Below are 18354 nucleotides of genomic sequence, written 5' to 3'. Positions count from 1 at the left end.
CCTCCAATGTCAAAATTTATAGGTTCAAAGTACATTTGGGGTAGGTGCCAGCTCTGAATTGATGTTAATTTACAGGTCCGTATGAATGCATAGTATATGGTTTTTGGACATTTTGAATATTTATAACTGTGCAATAGGAATCAGAAATCTGCATTAGATGTATTCATACTTCTCCATTCTTTTTATATGCAATGGTGTGCATGTATAGGAGTGTATGAAGATGGAGTGGCTGTAAATTTTAATTATTTTTATTTTGTTAGATTTGATTTGGCTGTATTTGTTTGTGAGGAATAAAATATGGCGTGGAGAGAGCTTTTTGGGATGAAAAGTTATGACAATAAATATAAATGAGACAAAAACAACCCAAGCCAAGTTATTTCTTAGGTTGAGACTGGCTTGGGCTTAGTACATGCATTTTTTTTTATTTTATATAAAAATATTATTTCAAATTTGTACATATTTTCTACAGAGAAGTACAGAAAGGCCCATTTATAGAATTTTGATTTCCATTGTAAATGTACAACATTTCAAAAGGTCAATTACCCCCACTTTATGCACGTGAGCCATCATTCTCTCCATTAGGAGATGAAGATGGTTTTACCAACAACTTGATCTAAGAGTTTCGCTTTGAGCAATGGCCAATCAACCACCTAAAACTTTGCATGGAGTAGTGATTTTGATCTGCTCTTTTGTTCTTCTGTTACTTGTTTGAGTGTCGACATTTCGAAAACCCATTCTCACTCGATTCACGCATAAAACGAATTCCAATCTTTTCTTACTCTATGAGACTGAGAAACTGCTTAATGGTTCTTGTGGTGATAGCGGCTCTTCTTGCCGCGTTCTCCCCTGTTCTTACTCTGGATTCGCCTTCGCCTTCGCCTCTGCAATCCTTTCAAATGAATGGTTTTGATGGGAACTATCAAGAACTTATGTACTCGCCTCCCCATTCTTGGAAAGGTGAGTTTTCGAGATTTAAGCTGTATTAATCCTTAATTTACTTTTGAATGTAACACTAATATATATGTTTTCTCGTAGGCGCTTCGCATCAGGAAGAACAAAATCAAAGGCCAACGGAGGGAACTGGGCAGTAGGGCTGTTGTGGATGCTTGATTATGTTATTGTTTCGTTGAGGTGTTACCAAGAAAGAACTTTGTATAATCTTGAATTTGGGAATGCTAGTTGTGGATGCTTGATTATGTTATTGTTTCGTTGAGGTAATACCGAGGAAGAACTTTGCATAATCTTGAATTTGGGAATGCTAGTTGTGGATGTGCTGATTGGAAGAGGCATCCATTCGACATTTTGTTATGTGCCTCACGACAAAGGGATCGTAACACATTTGCTCTCTCGTATTGTTTCATTTACTTTATGTTGCGATAAATTAATCCACTTCAACCTAAAACCAGAATGACCCGTATTGACCTCTTTTCATCTTAAATCTAACTTTTGCAACTTCTGTTTTATTGTTCATCTTGTGGAATTGAGAGTGCGTAATGTTGTTTGCTGGAATCGAGTAGTCATGAAGATTTCATTTCTTTACTCTGTTTTTCCTGCTCTTAAATGGTATTCGTTCCAGTTGTCTTTTTTAAGGTTGCAGTGTTTTTAATCAGGCGATTGTGAACTTTTTTCCTTGTATATTTCTTTATTGTTCTTGTCTATTGGTTAAATCTTGCTTCTGTTATTGCAGGGTTGTGATCTTGTTCTTGTTTAATTCATGTATATTTTTCTTTTACATTACTGAAATGTTGTTAGCAAGTTTTATTGTGAGGATAAGAATACTTTTAAATGTGTACAGCTTATATTGAATGGTTTTGGGTTTTCCTACGATGTACTGGAATGTATTATTAATGTTCTTCTACTTCTAACATTTTCTTTCTCCTTTATATTTTGATATGCACCTTTAATGGCTGCATCGAAGTATATAATAAATTAATAATTGTTAAAGTTTTTAGCGTATCTTTATACTATTGAAAGATCATTGTCAGATTTCAGTTGGATGCTCTCTCAGTTTAGACTTAATTGTGCAACTGGTATGATCATGGGCATTTCTCAAAACCATGTTTGATTGATATTTCACAATGTTCTTTTTTTTCTAAATTTCTTCCTAATATGTCAAAAGGGTATAGACCAACGTGCTTAGTGGTCACCTATAATGTACGAAATTTTCACGAATAGTAATTAGAGACATAAACATGTAATCAATAAATAACGCCCATACTTTGTGCACTTCCCTTCCTCTAGCAGACTTGTTTCCTAAGAAACTATCCTTTATTAATACTATATAATCCTAGAGTTTTGATGGGAAATGGATAGCAACTTGGTAGCTGACAAGAAAAGGTCCATGAACTTTCCTTATATCTAATGTTTATTTAGGTAACCTCTAATTCAATTCAGGTCTAGCAAGCCTGATTGATCTGACAGTACATGGGTGGCATTACCAATTTTATCATTTATCTATAGATGGGATGGAATGTATGGACAATTTGCTTGCGAGTGTATTTTGCATGCTTGGCAGAAGTACATGTTTATGGTAGTAAAGTTTGTGTTCTGATGGTTGTGACACAAGAACTGGTTAAATATAAACCTTCTTGATTGTTATTAATCAAAAGGCATAAAAAAGGTTGTGACATTATGGTTAATTGGAGAACAGGTTTTGGGAGATAAGCTGGATGAGAGATGGGAATGGTTTCTGGATATCTTGTCATCAAATTCATGATTCTAAACATTTGGTTTCCTTGGTAAGCCTCTTGTACAGCAAGATTCCTGGATATTCAAACCCCATGGCTAACAGTCTATCTAGAGCAGGAAATAACAAACATGAGATAAATTGGGGCCGAGCTATTCAACAGTAGGGATGAGCATAGTGCTGGGTTTTTTCTTCTATTTTTGGTCTGCCTTTGTCAGAAAGTCTGTTCAGGTTCTCCTATACTACAGAACATTGCTGACTTAGTTAAGTGTTCTTGATAAACTTTTTTATTACTTATAAAAAGGAGAATGCACAATGGGGTCAGATCTGGGAATGGGAAAACAGGATTCATGGGAAGCAAATCCATTTTTTTTTTATAAAATGTCAGAAACTAGATAAGTATAATAATTTCTAAGAGATACAAGAAATGCACAAGACTCATCAAATGGAAATGTTTTTCTGTATCTCCATGTTTTCTTAAATCATAAGCTATAGATACCTTGACTGGAACCTTGGTTATATTTCTGCACTGTTTGTATTGGTATCCGAACAACCTAAGTCCATGGTTCAGAAAATATTTTCTATTTGTAGCATTTGTTGCTGGTGTTGTTCTTATACAGACACTTGCCTGGTTGTGAATATAAGCCCATAGATATGGTATAAAAATATTCTATTTTAAGAATTATTTTAATTGAAATGCTGCTTAATCCTCTATTTTATATGTTTGCTTGAGTATTAGTTTATGGATTTGGTCTGGGATGCCTTAACTATCTAGCACTAGCAGTATCATGGATTAAAAGATTGTGTTGTTAATTTGAATTAGAAAATGAAGTTAAAAGAGGATAGACCATAGCTAATTAGGTCCATTATGTTTGGCCAATTTTTTTCTTATCTTCTGAAATAAACATTTCACTTTTTAGTGCCACTTCTGTTCTTCTTTGTCCCCATCAGGAAGATGAAACTGAGAAGTGGTAGAAGTAGATAAAGACATATCATTATAACCAATGATTTCAAGTTTTTCACCATTAGTAGTAATTTTATGCTTATTGAGAGATTGAGGTTTAAGAGGATGAACAGAGTATGCCTTATCATACGATTAGAGGCACCCAAATTAATTACCCAAAGATGACTAGGTGAGGAATGGTAATAAAATAACTCAATAGACAGATATGGCTGAAAATGTAGAAGAAATGGTTGTAGATACCAGTTGCCGCATCTTCTCCTCAGTGAGAACACCTAAAGATTCACCCTTAAACTGAAATCAAGTAATAAACAGATGAAAATAAGGGGAAGAGGAGCAGAGAGGTAGTAGAAGAGAAAAGGAGAGACAAATGCAGGACAAGGCCAAATTGTTTGATTATTGTGCTGTCCTACTATGTTATGTACTAAATGAAATAATCCGAAGTTACAAGTATGCTCTTAGTGGGGTGGAAGCAATAAAATAAGAAATAAAAATGGTCTAAGGACCAACAAACACAAAGACCCAAAAATATAAAAGTACCCTGCAACTCAGCTTACAAATGGAGTCCATTTTGTTGACAAAAACAATTGTGTCCGACATTGGCAAGATGTTTTTGGACTGGGTGGTGATCTTAGCAGATTTTTCTCAATCAAGTAGATCAGATTTTGATTACAAGTTTTGGGATTCTATTGAAATTTCAAATGTTGTACCTGTAGGCATCTATAATTGAATTGTCTCTGGGTATTCTCTCCAAACTCACTTTCAGTTTTTAATATTCCTCATTTTTTCATTTAAATAAAATTTCTGTTTACAATAAAGAAAAGCAGAAATCATTTTGAATTGTTTACCTTTGTATCTTACTTTTATACATGTATATACACTATTTTATCTCTTGGATGACCATTTTTTCTTTATGCTAACCTGAATTGAGCATTTACAAATATATTTTAGAGGAAAGTTGCAGAAAATAAGAAATGGAGCTGCAGAGGCAAGTAGGTTAATTTCAGCATTTATAGACTATTTGGCAGAGTTCCTACCTTATGGGAGAATTTATTTCTGTATGGATTCAGTTGTGCAGCACCTTTTGAGTTGCTATGTAGAAATTCAAAGTTCAAACTATTGTCTGGTAATTGCTTGCTGTTTCCTTTCTGCTGCATTTCCAACTTTAGAACTTTGTTCAACTTGCTGAATTGTGCATCATGGCTGCCATTCTTTGAGTTAGAGTGATTTGATAATGGACATGAAAAACCCTTAGATACCTTCCAATAAATCAAAACCTTCTTGAATTTGTGCATTATTATGAAAGCTTTTGGGGACAACTTTATTGTTTTACGAGGGATTGAACCTTGAATCCAATCAGATTAGATTTGAATCAAAACATTCTCCAGTTTGTATTGAATTTAAGCATTCTTAGGAAAGCTTTTGGAGAAAACTTTCTTGTTTTACGAGGGGTTGAATCTTGAATCTAATGAGCTTAGATTTGCCTGGTGGTTGAACTATTCAATTCCCAAGGAATAGAAGATTGCAAAACTGTGAAAAGTAGTCTTGGGAATTTGGGAGTGCATAATATTTGGAGAGGGAAGAGTAAAACCCTGTCAAACAGTTTGATAGATTGCTTGGTATGAAATTATAAGGCAATAGGAAAGAATTTAACTACGAGAGGTGATTCCACTCCATCTTTGGGGATTTATTGGAGAAGCTTGAATTGGCTTGTGGAAGTTCTAAAGCAGGTTGGTAGGTTAATATCCCAGCTTTATTATGTGATAGGTAGATTGCATGATAGTTATGTTAGATTATAATTATTTATGACTTTATGTTCAAACTTGGTTGGTTGGTGGATTTATTGTTGTGATTTTGCTGCATTGATATTGCATGTCTATTGTCGTTAACTTAGTTTGATACTTCTAGTCGGGTTAGATAAGTATGTTTAAACATAATTTATCATGTTTGAAGCAGCATAGGACTCATGCATAATTTGTAGTAGCCAAATTCTTGCTTAAATATGTTAGATCTTTGTTTTCTTGATTTGGTCAGTTTTCTCTGCTAGAAATTTTCAGTTTCTTTTTTCTTATGTTAAGTAAATGCTCTTTCCCTTTCTTGACCTCATTATCATGCTCATGGATCATTTAATTTGATTCATGGTAGATTAGCATCATGCAACTTCTTTTTTTGCAGTCTAATTTGTGCCAAAATAGAAATTCCATTAGCCAATTTCCTGTTCTATGTGACAGCATGTTTCCTTCAATGTTGCTTGGACTCTTCTAAATGGATGAAGTGCCCATGTTGGACATGTGTTGGAATTTGGATTTTGAAACTTCATGGATATTTTAGGGACACTTTGATATATGACTTTTCTTTATCTCTTTGATGATTTGACATTTGACATGAATGGATATCTAACATACACAATGGGTGTCATGTTTCCTATAAAATTCTTCTTATTTGAAATGGTGAAGTATTGGGTTCTAAGCCATGCATAAAAAGTATTGTCTTAAAATCCAAAGAAAAATACAGCCATATGCCATATACATCCATCCTGAGTATTACTATACATTTCTTTTAGCAAGACATCAACAGAAAAAACATTGTGCCCCTACCAAAAGATCTGTCCAGATCTGAGATGCTAGAATTCTCAGATATCTGATCATTCTTTTCCCCCCAAATACACCAAAACATTGCCATTGGAATCACTCCAAAAACATTTTTCTTGCACCCTTGAACTGCCATCTCAACACAAAATATTGTATGAACTGGGGAAAACATCCAACCCATCTGAAGGTGTCAAGGGCAATCCACCAAAACTTGGCTGCATAAGGGCAGTGCAGGAAAATATTGTTTAATGGTTCCAGATCCTCTGGGCCAAAACTCACTCCACCTGGTCTAAAACCATTCCCATGCTCACATCTTATCACGAGTTAGCACTTCTCCAAAGCATTTAGCCACACAAAAAACTTAACCTTTAAAGGAGTTCCTGAATGCGAGATTCTACTAACAGGACACTTGTCCCAAAAAAAAAGATTCTGCCAGTAGGGCACTAACAAACTACCTCCTGCCTCAAGTTCTTGTAGAAGGATTTTACAGAGAACTGCCACTGCTCTCCCAAAGACAGTTTCTAGAATTAGCTTGCCCTACCTGAGGAATATAGGCTTGGATTATTTGCAGTAACTCCATCAATTGGTCCACCTCCTAGTCATTTAGATTTCTTTTAAACACTTGACTTCAAGTACTGTTCCATTTCCTACCGAGTAGCAGTCTTTAACCAATGCCTCGCTATCATGAGCCACCATGAAGAGGGATGGGAATATATTCATTAGAGCTTGCTGTCTACACCACCTATCAGACCAGAACCCGATTCTATTGCCTTCCCCCACCTTATATCTTGTTACCTGAAAAAAAATAAAAATAAAATAAGAAAACAAACGTATGGATCTTTTTGATACCATTCCAAATAGCAATCCCATAGTTTTGGACATTGTCTCCAAAATCCCACTCCAAATCCCTTAAGCCAAATTTAGTCTTGATCGCCTTTCTCTATAGGCTATCCAGTTCTACACCAAATTGCCAATACCATTTGCCAAGTAATGCATTGTTGAAGTCCTTCAATCGTCTAAATCCCAATCCACCTTCTTTCAGAGTTCTATAGGCCCCATTCCCATCCACCAAGTGAAACTGGAATTCTTCCTTCCACCCTTTCACAAGAAACCTCTCATTTTTCCACTTTTGATGTAGTGCAATTTGGCTGCTCCTCGCTAGGGGTGACTTGGCTCCTAGCTGATGACGAGCTTGATTAATCTGCACAAGGAGAATTAGAGAACCCGGGGTGGTTCACCCGGCAAAGTCGCTCTGATGCTTAAGTTAGTATTTGGTTGCAAGCCGGAAATAGCTTAGAATGCAAGAGAGTTAGAGAGCAAAGATTACGCATTACCTTTCACTTGTGAGGGGCAAAGCCTTTATATACTGGTGCCCTGACGGGTTTGGTGGAGTAGGTCCTGGATTTTCGTTGTGGCAGGATCCATTATCACATTAGTTGGGAGTAACATCTCCCATTGGTGAGGTTGTCCATCTCCATCTGAATCGGGGAGTGGATAAACCAAACTAACCGTTACAAGGTACGATCCCGTGAAATGCGGAGCACGATGACGGGACCCTCTGACAAAGTGGTCGGTCAACATTACCCGAGCTAGCGTTCTCCAGGTCCAACCTGATACGAATGTTGAACTATCGTGGGACCAGGGCAGTCTTGATGCGACCTCATACCTAGGTAGCCTCATCCCAAGGTAGTCTTACCCCGAAGTGGTCTTACCAGAGATAGCTTGGTTGATCGAGCTTGATCGGTTACGAACTAGGCGTGTCAGGCTGAGCTGTTGTCCTACTAGTGACGTTGTGTCCACGTGTCCATTTATTACTAGCTCAGGCCTAATCACCCTACATCACTTGCCCCCCACTCCCCGGGCCAGGGGTCTCGACCTGGTGTGGGGAGTTCATGGCGAACCCAGTGGATTTGGCCCGAGGTTCAAGTAGCTAGTCAGATGAGTCACTGGTTAGATTTATTCGACCACGCGGCTCGACCAGAAAAAACCCAGGTCGCGTCTCCATACGCGCGGACATCAAGGGGTCTATAGATTCCGCGGACGTCAAAAAATGCGCTAAACCAATTTCGGCCTCGGGGGTCGTGCAACCGGTTTTTCTAGGAGCCGTTAGATCAATTGGATCTCTACCTTTGGCTTTTCGGACATAGTGGCTATAAATAAGGGGCCTGAGACTTGTTTTCTCTCACAATACTTTCTCAAGCTTGCTTTGAGGTTGCGTCGGAAACCCCTCAACTCACCACCCCTTCTTAAGTTTCGAGGTTTCTTCCTTCTTTTTGGTGAGTTCGCAATTTCCTCAAGTTCTCATTTTCTTAGTTTAAATATGTCTAGCTCTAACTTAGACAATCTTTTAGGTAGTGAGGTCGAGGGTGCCATTGTGCAAATCGCGGATCCCATGGGGGAGGCCAGCTCGTCGTTGGGTGCCTCCCCTCTTCAGTCTCTGGAGGGTGCTTTGGTGTCCGAGGATGAGCCATCTCAACTTGGGGAGACCAGAGTTCAGGAAGCGGGTCCGCCCTCTAGGGCAAAGGCCCATCCTCTTTCCGAGGTCGGGACCCAGATGACTTCAGTCCCTCAACTTTGACCTCATAGCCTAGTTTGTAGCCTTCCTCTGGTTCAATTCCCTTGGGCTCACGGTCACCATGAGCTCATTGTTTTCAAGAAGCAGCTCACTGCCGGGCTGCGCTTCCCTCTCCACCCCTTCATCGTAGAAATAATTAGGTTTTTTAATATCACTATCGACCAGCTTCATCCGAACTCGATTCGGAATATAGTTGGTACGATCTCCCTCTTCCACGAGTACAATCGTCCCCTCTCCCTATATATTTTTAGCTCGATCTATGCCATCAAGAGGAACTCAGCCTGTCTGCGTGGGGACGCTAGACAGAGCTAATACATCTCTCCTTGGTCCGAATTCAAGATACTATTCGATTACCTGAACAAGGTCCTGGCCTGGAAAATGAGGTATTTCCTCATCCGAAGTCCCGAGGGGTGGCCTTTTCCGACTCATTAGAGGGTGATAGTCAAGGATCCTAGGGTAAAACTAAACGCGGAGACCAAGGCAGTCATCAACTCCTGGAGGGACCTCGATCTCAGAATGAAGGACTTCCTAGCCGAGGACAGGCTCGTGCAAGCCGAACTGAGTCCTAGTGGTCCCCATCTTAGTTTTAGTTTTTTTTTTAAGGGTTCTGATTAGTTCACGACTAATCTTTCTATTTTTGCAGTCACCATGCCGAAGGTCAATGCCAGAAGCCTCTTCAAAACCATGCAAAAGGGGAAGAAAAGGAAGGCGAAGAAGCCTTGTCGGGAGGCCGACCCTTCAACCCCTGCCCCGACCGAGGTCCACACTGTGGAGCCGATCTCCGCCGAGCTCCCTCGGGAGGAGGTCTGCCCTCATCCTCCCGTGGTGGACCTGGATGACGAAGGAGGTGCTCGATAGCAAGAACTAGGGAGCTCTTCAGTGCCCAAGCCGGTGAGCACTTCCAGACCCTGACACAAGCCTCCGAAAAGGAGCATCCAGTTTTACCAATCTGTGATTCGCAAGAGTGAGGAGGCCATCTTCTCTGAGGAGGTCGCGTTGTGGGACGATATGCCTACGGCTTGACTTGGGGGTCGGGCTACCAGTTACTGCATGATGGTAGGTACCTTTACATTTTTGCTTCTTTGTGAATTTTCCAAAGTGTACTTACCTCGGCTTTTTCTTGCCAGGTGAACTCTACCATTCATGCACTGATGTGTCAGTCGCAGATCCGACTGAGGCAGTTTCAGGAGGCCAAGGAGGAGGCACAGAGACTGCATCGTGATCTTTACATAGCTTGGGGCGAGGTGCTCCGAGCCGAGAAGGGAGCTCGAAGCCAGAAGGGACTAATTTTGGCTTTAACTGAGGAGAAGGAGAGGCAGCAGGAGTGGATTTCCGCGTTGACCGAGAACCTGAAGCAGCAGGAGCTGAACTCGGTGCTCATCGAGGAGAGGGCAAGGCTTCGACGAAAAGTCGAAGATCTTGAAGCGATGGTTCGAGAGTGAATGGGGATCTTCGAGACCGCTATCGAAGAGGCACAAACCTAGGATGTAGAATGCTTCAAACAATCCTTGGAGTTCCACGATCTCCAAGTCGAGTATGGTTCGAGCTCGTACCACTCCGGCTTCAAACTGTGCAAGTACCTAGTGAGAAAGAAGTTCCCCGACCTCAATCTCAAAGTTGTCTTTGCATTTGACCTTACTCCCAAGGATGTGGAGGCAGCAAATGCAGAGCCTAGCTCGTTAGAAGAAGGAAGTGACGACGAGGTCCAAGAGGAGTGTCCCTTGAACCAGGAGGCCACGGAAGATCGCATCCTTAACCATTTGGAGCTTTCTTTTTCTTGTTTTGAATGTACACCCCGAAACCATCGAGCTCGAGTTAGAACAAAATCTGTATTTGTACCCTTTGTGAATGAAATATTAGTGCTTCGAATAATCCTTTAGTGTAAAAGATATTCTAAGTATAGATAACTTCCGATCTAGGCAGCAAATGTATAGGTTACCCGAATTGTCAAGCTACCGAGCTGGACAACGAGTAAGGATAATCATAATAAAAAATTTTCTAAGTGTCCGCTACCTCGAACTGTCTGCAAAGGCTTAGTAGGGGTAACTCCACGCTATGTACTCCGCGCATAAGCTACTTGCTTGAATGTCAATTTGTCCCTTTCAGGTCCGGCTTGCTCTTATGTGGTGCCGAGGTCTTCGCTAGTTCGGTATTTTAGCCCTTAGGCTCTAAGAGCAACTCATAGTCCACTCTCCTTAATCTTGCCCATGCCGAAGAGGCGACTGGGTCTTGTGTAGTATTTTAGCCCTTAGGCTTTGGGAGTGACTCGAAGTCCACTCTTGGATTTTGCCCATGCCAAAGAGGCGACTGGGTCTTATGTAGTGTTGTAGCCCTTAGGCTTGGGGAGCGAATCAAAGTCCACTCCAGGATTTCTAGGAGTGACTCTTAGTCTGCTCTCCTAATTTGATGATTACAGGTAGTATCGTCTTAAATTGTTGATGTTCCAAGCTCGAGGTACATGTTTCCCTTCTAATGTTTTGAGCTTGTACGTACCTTCCCCGAGTGCCCGCTTCACTCGGTAGGGACCTTCCCAATTCGGTTCGAGCTTACCCACACTGGGCTCAGGCACCATAACCTTCCGAATGACCAGGTCTTCGACACGAAAGTGCCGCTTCTTGACCCGGGCATTATAGTACCGAGCTATCCTTTGCTAGTAAGTCGTAGTCCGAATATACGTGAGATCCCATACTTCTATCAGGTCAAATTTAGTATGGAACTCGTCATCATTTGCTTCTTTGTCATATGCCTCTGGGCATAATGTAGGTACTTCGATCTCGGCCGGAATTACTACTTTCGTGCCATAGGTGAGGTTAAAGGGGGTTTCACCTATAGCGGTCTTGATAGTAGTTCGATAAGCCCATAGCACATTGGGCAACTCATCTACCCATAGAAGGCTAAGCGAGCTTTTAGTCCACGAAGTATAGCTCTGTTCATGACTTTTGCCTGCCTCTTTGCTTGAGGGTGTGCTACCGAAGTGAAATTCTGTTGTATCCCCATCTCGGTACACCAGTTTTGAAATTTGATATCTTCAAACTGCTTACCGTTGTCAGAGATTCTGGGTAGGCCGAAGCGACATACTATATTCTTCCAAAAGAAGTTTTGTACACTTCGGGCTGTGATTGTTGCCAGGGATTCCGCCTCCACCCACTTTGAAAAGTAATCCACTGCTACTACCAGGAATTTCCTCTATCCTGTCGTTGACGGGAATGGTCCAAGAATGTCGATTCCCCACTATGTGAAGGGCCATGGGCTAGTGAGGTACTTCAGGTCGGCAGTAGGTTGGTGATGGATGTTGGCGTGCCTCTGGCATTTATCGCACTTCTTGACAAGCTCAAGTGCGTCTGCCTGCATTGTGGGCTAGTAGTATCCCTGTCGTGGTGATTTTTGGGCGAGAGCCCTGCCCCCCAGGTGTCCGCCACACAGTCCTTCATGAGTGTCGCGGAGAACGAGCTCGGCCTCTGAGGGTCGCAAGCAACGCAAGTAGGGGAGTGTGTAGGATTTTCGGTACAACCGTCCGTCTATAATGACGTACTTGGTTGCCTGTCACTCTACCCTTCTCGCTGCACTGCGGTCTGCAAGGATAGTTCCGTGAAGTAGGTAGCTTGTGAATGGGTCAATCTAGCTCAGCTCTGTTTTTGCAACAAGAGCGACCTCTTCTGGCCCCTCGAGAATGCTAGGCCGAGGTAGGTTCTCTATATACACGATTCTCATGGTGTTGGTACTTGTGCTGGCTAACTGAGATAAGGCATCGGCCTCAGCGTTCTCGAACCTTGGAATTTGCTTGATGAAGTATGATTGGAAGCCGCGTAGGACTTCCCTGACTTTGGCCAGATGAGCAGCCATGGTGGGGTCACGAGCTTCATAGTCGTCGGTGACCTGGTTAACCACGAGTTGGGAGTCGCTGCAGATGACAACGTGTTTTGCCTGGACCTTGTTTGCTAGAGCAAGGCCGGCTATTAATGCTTCATACTCCGCTTCGTTGTTGGATGCCGCAAACTCAAATCGAAGTGCATATTCCAGCTTCACCCCGCTAGGTCCGTACAAAATAACTCCAACCCCGCTTCCTTGTTGATTGGACAAGCTGTCTACATGGAGGATCTAGGGCTCTTCGTCCCAGGTTGGCCTTGCTTTAATCGGGATTGGTGTCGCACCAGTCGAAACTTCCTCTTTGTGCTCGGGCTCAATTAACTCAGGGGCTACGGTGCTGAAGGTGCATTCTGCAACGAAGTCAGCTAAGGCTTGGGCTTTAATTGCTATCTGAGGCTCATACCGGATGTCATACTTGGTGAGTTTGATGGCCCACTTCGTCAGTCTGTCCGAGACCTCGGATTTGAGTAAGACTTGCCTTAGTGGTTTGTTAGTGAGAACAACGATAGTGTGGGCTTGGAAGTATGGTCGAACCTTCCGAGCTGCGATGACCAGTGCATACGCCAATTTCTCGATCTCTGGGTATCTTGTCTCCGCACCCTGGAAAACCTTATTGACATAATAGATGGGTTGTTGAACCCAATCTACTTTATTAGTATCAAGCTGACTACCTCATCACTCGCGGAGAGGTACAACTTCAAAACATCTCCCTCTTCGGGTTAGGTTAGAATCGGGATACTAGCTAAGTATTTTTTCAGCTCGTCAAATGCGAGCTGGCATTCCTTAGTCCATTCGAAGTCTATTTTTCTTAATTGCCTTGAAGAAGGGTAGGCAGTGGTCTGTTGACTTGGACATTAAGCGGCTTGGCGCGGCTATGCGGTCGTTTAGCCTTTGAACCTCTTTCAACTTACGAGGTGGTTTCATATCTAAGATGGCTTGTATTTTTTCGGGATTGGCTTTGATCCCACGCCAGTTAACTATGTAACCTAGGAATTTGACCGAGGTGACGCCAAAGACACACTTGTTGGGGTTTAATTTCATATTGTATTTATGTAAGATTTCAAAGATATATTGCAAGTCGTTTATCAAGCAATTTGAAAATCTGGTTTTGACGACCATGTCGTCTACATAGCATTCAACCTTGTCGTCGATTAACAGCTCAAAGATTCGGTTCACAAGTCTTGGGTAGGTTGCCCTGGCATTTTTCAGCCCAAAGGGCATGACCTTGTAATAGTACAAGCCTAGTTCGATAATGAAAGCCATTTTTTCTTTGTCAACAGGGTCCATCTTGATCTGATTGTAGCCCGAATACGCGTCCAGAAAACTCTGCAACTCGTGCCCTGAGGTCGCATCCACTAGACGATTGATCTTAATGAGCGGGAAACAATCCTTCGGGCAAGCTCGATTCAGGTTGACGCACATATGCCACTTCTCGTTGGCCTTTTTTACCAGAACGGGGTTAGCTTTCCATCTCGGGTAATGGACCTCCCTGATGAAATCAGCTACAAGAAGTTTTTTGACCTCCTCATCGACTATCCTCCAGTGTTTTGGGGCGAGGTTGCGTCTCTTTTGTCTAACGAGCCTGACTATGGGATTAGTATTTAATTTGTGAGTTATTACTTTTGCATCTATGCCGGGCATTTTTGCCGCGGACCATGCAAATATGTCTAAATTTTTATTTAAAAACTTACCAATCGAGACCGAAGAGGTTTCTCGATTGCTGCCCCGATCTAGAGAGTCCTGGCCGGATCTTCTTTCGAGGTCGGGATGCGAACCGTCTCCTCGGTTGGCGTAGCTCACTCCTTAGGATACTCCACAGGCCGTTCTAGCCCAACGTCATCTACCAGCTTGGCTTTCCCTTTGAGGGCCATGACCTAACACTTCTGAGACTTGAGCTGGTCGCATCGCGCCACCCCTACTCCGAAGTCCGTGGAGAACTTCATGGCCAAATAGTAGGTGGGCACCACCACGGGAAGTGCATGGGTGATCGGCCGCCCTATGATGGTTTTGTACGGGGAGTGTGTTGCGACTACCACAAAGGTATGCCCAAACCTCGCGATGTTGGGCCACGTTCCAACCTCCACGGGCATCGAGATTCGGCCGAGGGGCCTGACTTCTTCTTCGCTAAACCCTACCAAGGAAGTACTCATAGGTTGGATGTCGCTCTCTTGAAGCTATAGCTTGTCGAAGGAGTCCTTGAACAAAATATCAGTTGAGCTTCCTGAATCTACCGGGACACGCCTAACCTCGAAGTCGTTGATCTTCATCCTTATGACTAGCGCATCATCGTGGGGGTACTAGATCCCACGTGCATAGTCCTTAGTGAAGAATATAGGATCCTCGGGCCATGGTCGCTTCGGAGGGTTCTACTTCTCCCTCTCCAGTTCGCGGACCAAAGTCCTGCAGCAGCCTGTGATGACTAACCCGCCAGTGATCGTGTTGATTACCCTGCATACCAGTCTTTCTTCAAGCAGCTGCCTCTATTCCCTCTGCCTACTGCTGGATTCGGGGGGATCTCTCCTTTGCTCCCCCTACCGACCTACTTGGTTCTTATTGTCTTTCTGTACAAAATTCTTCAAATATCCGCGATGGATGAGATCTTCGATCTCGTCACGGAGATTCTTACAATTTTCAGTGCTATGACCGTAGTCTTTATGAAAATGGCAAAATAGATTCTTATTTCTAGTGGTGGGATCCCCTTTCAACCAGGGTGGCCACTTCAAATACGAGGCATCTTTGATCGCCATAAGAATTTCCCCTCGTTTTGCGTTGGGGGGGTGTAACTCGTCCTTTCAACTGGAGGAGTTCGGGAGTGCCGACCTAACTTGTTCCCTCCCCTAATCAGGGACTTGCTTTTCTTCCTTTTACTACCACCATTGTGCGATCTGTCATCTTCCCTCCTCTTCTTCGTTGGTGTTTCAGTCTTCTGATTCATTTCCTCTTCAGTCTCAATGAACTGATCAGCGAGCTTGAGGAATGTAGTGATATCTTTAGGCTTGTTCACCACCATGTGCCACTTGAACTCCGTGTGGGTGATTACCTTCTTTGCTGCCGCGAGTCTTACAACGGGATCCAAGTCTGGGATTAGAAAACAAGTGTCGTTGAAGCGCTTGATATAAATTCGAATGGACTCTCCTTCCCTCTAGACTATGCCAATGAGGCTTTCTTGTAACTTCGGACACTTCTTACTGGTGATGAAGTGTGAGGTGAACATTTGCACGAACTGTACCCAACTCTTAACTGCTCCAAGCGGGAGGTTTCTTTACCATGTGTGCACTACCCCTCTGAAGGTCGTAGAGAAGGCAACACACATACAAGCCTCATCAGCCCCAATGAGGTGCATCTGAGACTGGAAAGAGTCTACATGATCATTTGGGTCGAAAGACCCGTCATATTTGTCTAGCGGAGGCATTTTGAAGTCCTTCGGCATTGGCGTGGCTAAGAGCTTGGAGGACAAAGGGGATGGCACAGAGAGGAGGGGAGCGATTTTTGCAACTTCTGAGCTCACCCCCTCCTTATCTTCGGGATGCCCGGGTCGGTTGGGTCCCGCGAGCTGACTTGGAATTATTGCTCAGCACGCCTTAGGACGTCGCCTTCGCTGCTTCTTGGCTCGGTCCGTGTTGGTGCTGCTTGTTTCTGTGCTATCAAGCCATGTCTTGGCTTGGAGTTGCTGACTTCCGCGGGCAGAAGGGCCTCATCCAGAGTCCGTAGCCAAGACCTCGAGCCGGTTTCCTGTAAGTAAAGCTTCCTACTGCACGAACTGGGGCGGGCTGGCTCTAGTGGGACAAGTGTCCTTCGACCTATCCAGTTGCTCCGAGGTGGGAGGGGCTACTCATTTTTCCCTTTTGTTGTGGGACGAGACCTGGGAAATCTCCCATCGACGAGGAGGGCATTTTGGCTGTTGTTGTGCAGTGTCAAGGACACCGGGACGGAGCTGGCCGCTGGTTCTACTGCAATGGTGGGAACTGCTACTAGTAGAAGTGATGCAAAACTTGTTGGTAGTGCTGAGGCTACTAGACCTGTTGCATCTGGGCCTGAATAGCTCGCACGCATTGTACCAAGTCGTTTAGTTGGTTTTGTCTAGCCGCAGGGGGAACCACAGAGGGTTCGGCAAAGGTAGCACCCATCACTGGGGGAAGTGGGGCGTTCATTGGCTCAATGACTTGGGGTAGGTTCAATGCGGGGATCCTGAATGCATTGAGAGGCACAGTGAACTGATCGATACACACAGTGGGGACCTGAGATTGCCCCTTAGAGATGTTCATTTCGTTATTCTGCCTGGCATTGCTGGAGGATGCCATTGACACAATATTGGATGCTCAACAGAAAGAGGCTTTTTGAAGCGTTTCCCATAGACGACGCCAAATGTAGCGCAATTTGGCTGCTCCTAGGTAGGGGTCACTTGGCTCCTAGCTGACAACGGGCTTGATTAATCTGCACAAGGAGAAACAGAGAACCCGGGGTGGTTCACCTGGCGAGGTCGCTCCGATGCTTAAGTTAGTATTTGGTTGCAAGCTGCAAATAGCTTAGAATGCAAGAGAGTTAGAGAGATCTAGAGAGCAGAAATTACGCATTACCTTTCACCTATGAGGGGCGAAGCCTTTATATACTGGTGCCCTGACGGGTTTGGTGGAGTAGTCCTAGATTTCCGCTGTTGTAGGATCCGTTATCGTGTTAGTTGGGAGTAACGTCTCCCACTGGTGAGGTTGTCCATCTCCATCTGAATTGGGGAGTGGGTAAACAAAACTAACCGTTACAAGGTACGATCCCGTGAAATGCAGAGCACGGTGACGAGACCCTCTAGTACAGTGGTCGGTCAATATTACCCGAGCTAGCATTCTCTAGGTCTGGCCTGATACGAATGCCGAACTGTTGTGGGACCAGGGCGGTCCTAATGCGACCTTGTACTGAGGTAGCCTCGTCCTAAGGTAGTCTTACCCCGAAGTGGTCTTACCCAAGGTGGCCTTACCTGAGGTGACTTGGTTGACCGAACTTGATCTGTTACGGATCAGCTGTTGTCCTACTAGTGACGTTGTGTCCACGTGTCCCTTTATTACTAACTCGGGCCAAATCACCCTACATCAACTTTCCTAGCCACTTTATAGGGTATGGGGAAAAGAGAGAGATTTACTAATATACCTTTTTCATATTGTTGAGTAGGCTCCTGGACATGTCTAAAATATGTGGGCTGCATTTAATACCTATGACCTAGGTTACAATAGGAAAATTTGTTTGCGAGTCTCAATGATAAACCCTTTGCTTTTTCATTGGCCCATGGCTGAAAATGGAATTTTGAGGGCAAAGAAAATCAAAGTGGAGCATGAAGTCTAATTAGACCTTGTTAGTATGACCTAGTTGTTGAGATGGTCGCTTGGCACCTCTCCAAATAGGAGGCACAGGATTAAGGACTGAGTTAGTTCGGTTAAGGACTGAGTTAGTTCGGTTTGCCATTGTTAAAAGGAAGAAGAGGGTAAGGCAAAATTTGGGTTTAAAAAAGATATAGATAACGTGTTATAAGTTTTGAGGGAATATTAACGGATGTTAGGGTAGAACTAGTCAATTGTCAGAAACAGCAGGGTCAAACAATAAGGGTATATTCTTATTCAATTTCAGTCAATAAGTATAGTTTAAGAAATTTAGCCAAAGGTTTTTTTTTTAACCTAATCAACTTCCG

The 18354-nt window shown here is 43.2% G+C and overlaps 1 long non-coding RNA gene across 1 annotated transcript; it reads left to right on the top strand.

The window, feature by feature from the left end:
- The first annotated feature begins 517 nt into the window (after positions 1-517).
- On the top strand, positions 518-1241 carry LOC148852484 (uncharacterized). The gene is made up of 2 exons (XR_016099721.1): positions 518-957; positions 1036-1241. It is a non-coding gene; the product is annotated as an uncharacterized LOC148852484 (long non-coding RNA).
- The last annotated feature ends 17113 nt before the right edge of the window (positions 1242-18354 follow it).

The sequence above is a fragment of the Nelumbo lutea genome, chromosome 5, assembly GCF_056320005.1.
Source record: "Nelumbo lutea isolate HS-2025 chromosome 5, American lotus-T2T, whole genome shotgun sequence".
NCBI classification, from domain to species: domain Eukaryota; kingdom Viridiplantae; phylum Streptophyta; class Magnoliopsida; order Proteales; family Nelumbonaceae; genus Nelumbo; species Nelumbo lutea.
The sequence above is the reverse complement of the archived record's forward strand: the minus strand, read 5'-3'. Positions and strand labels throughout refer to the sequence as shown.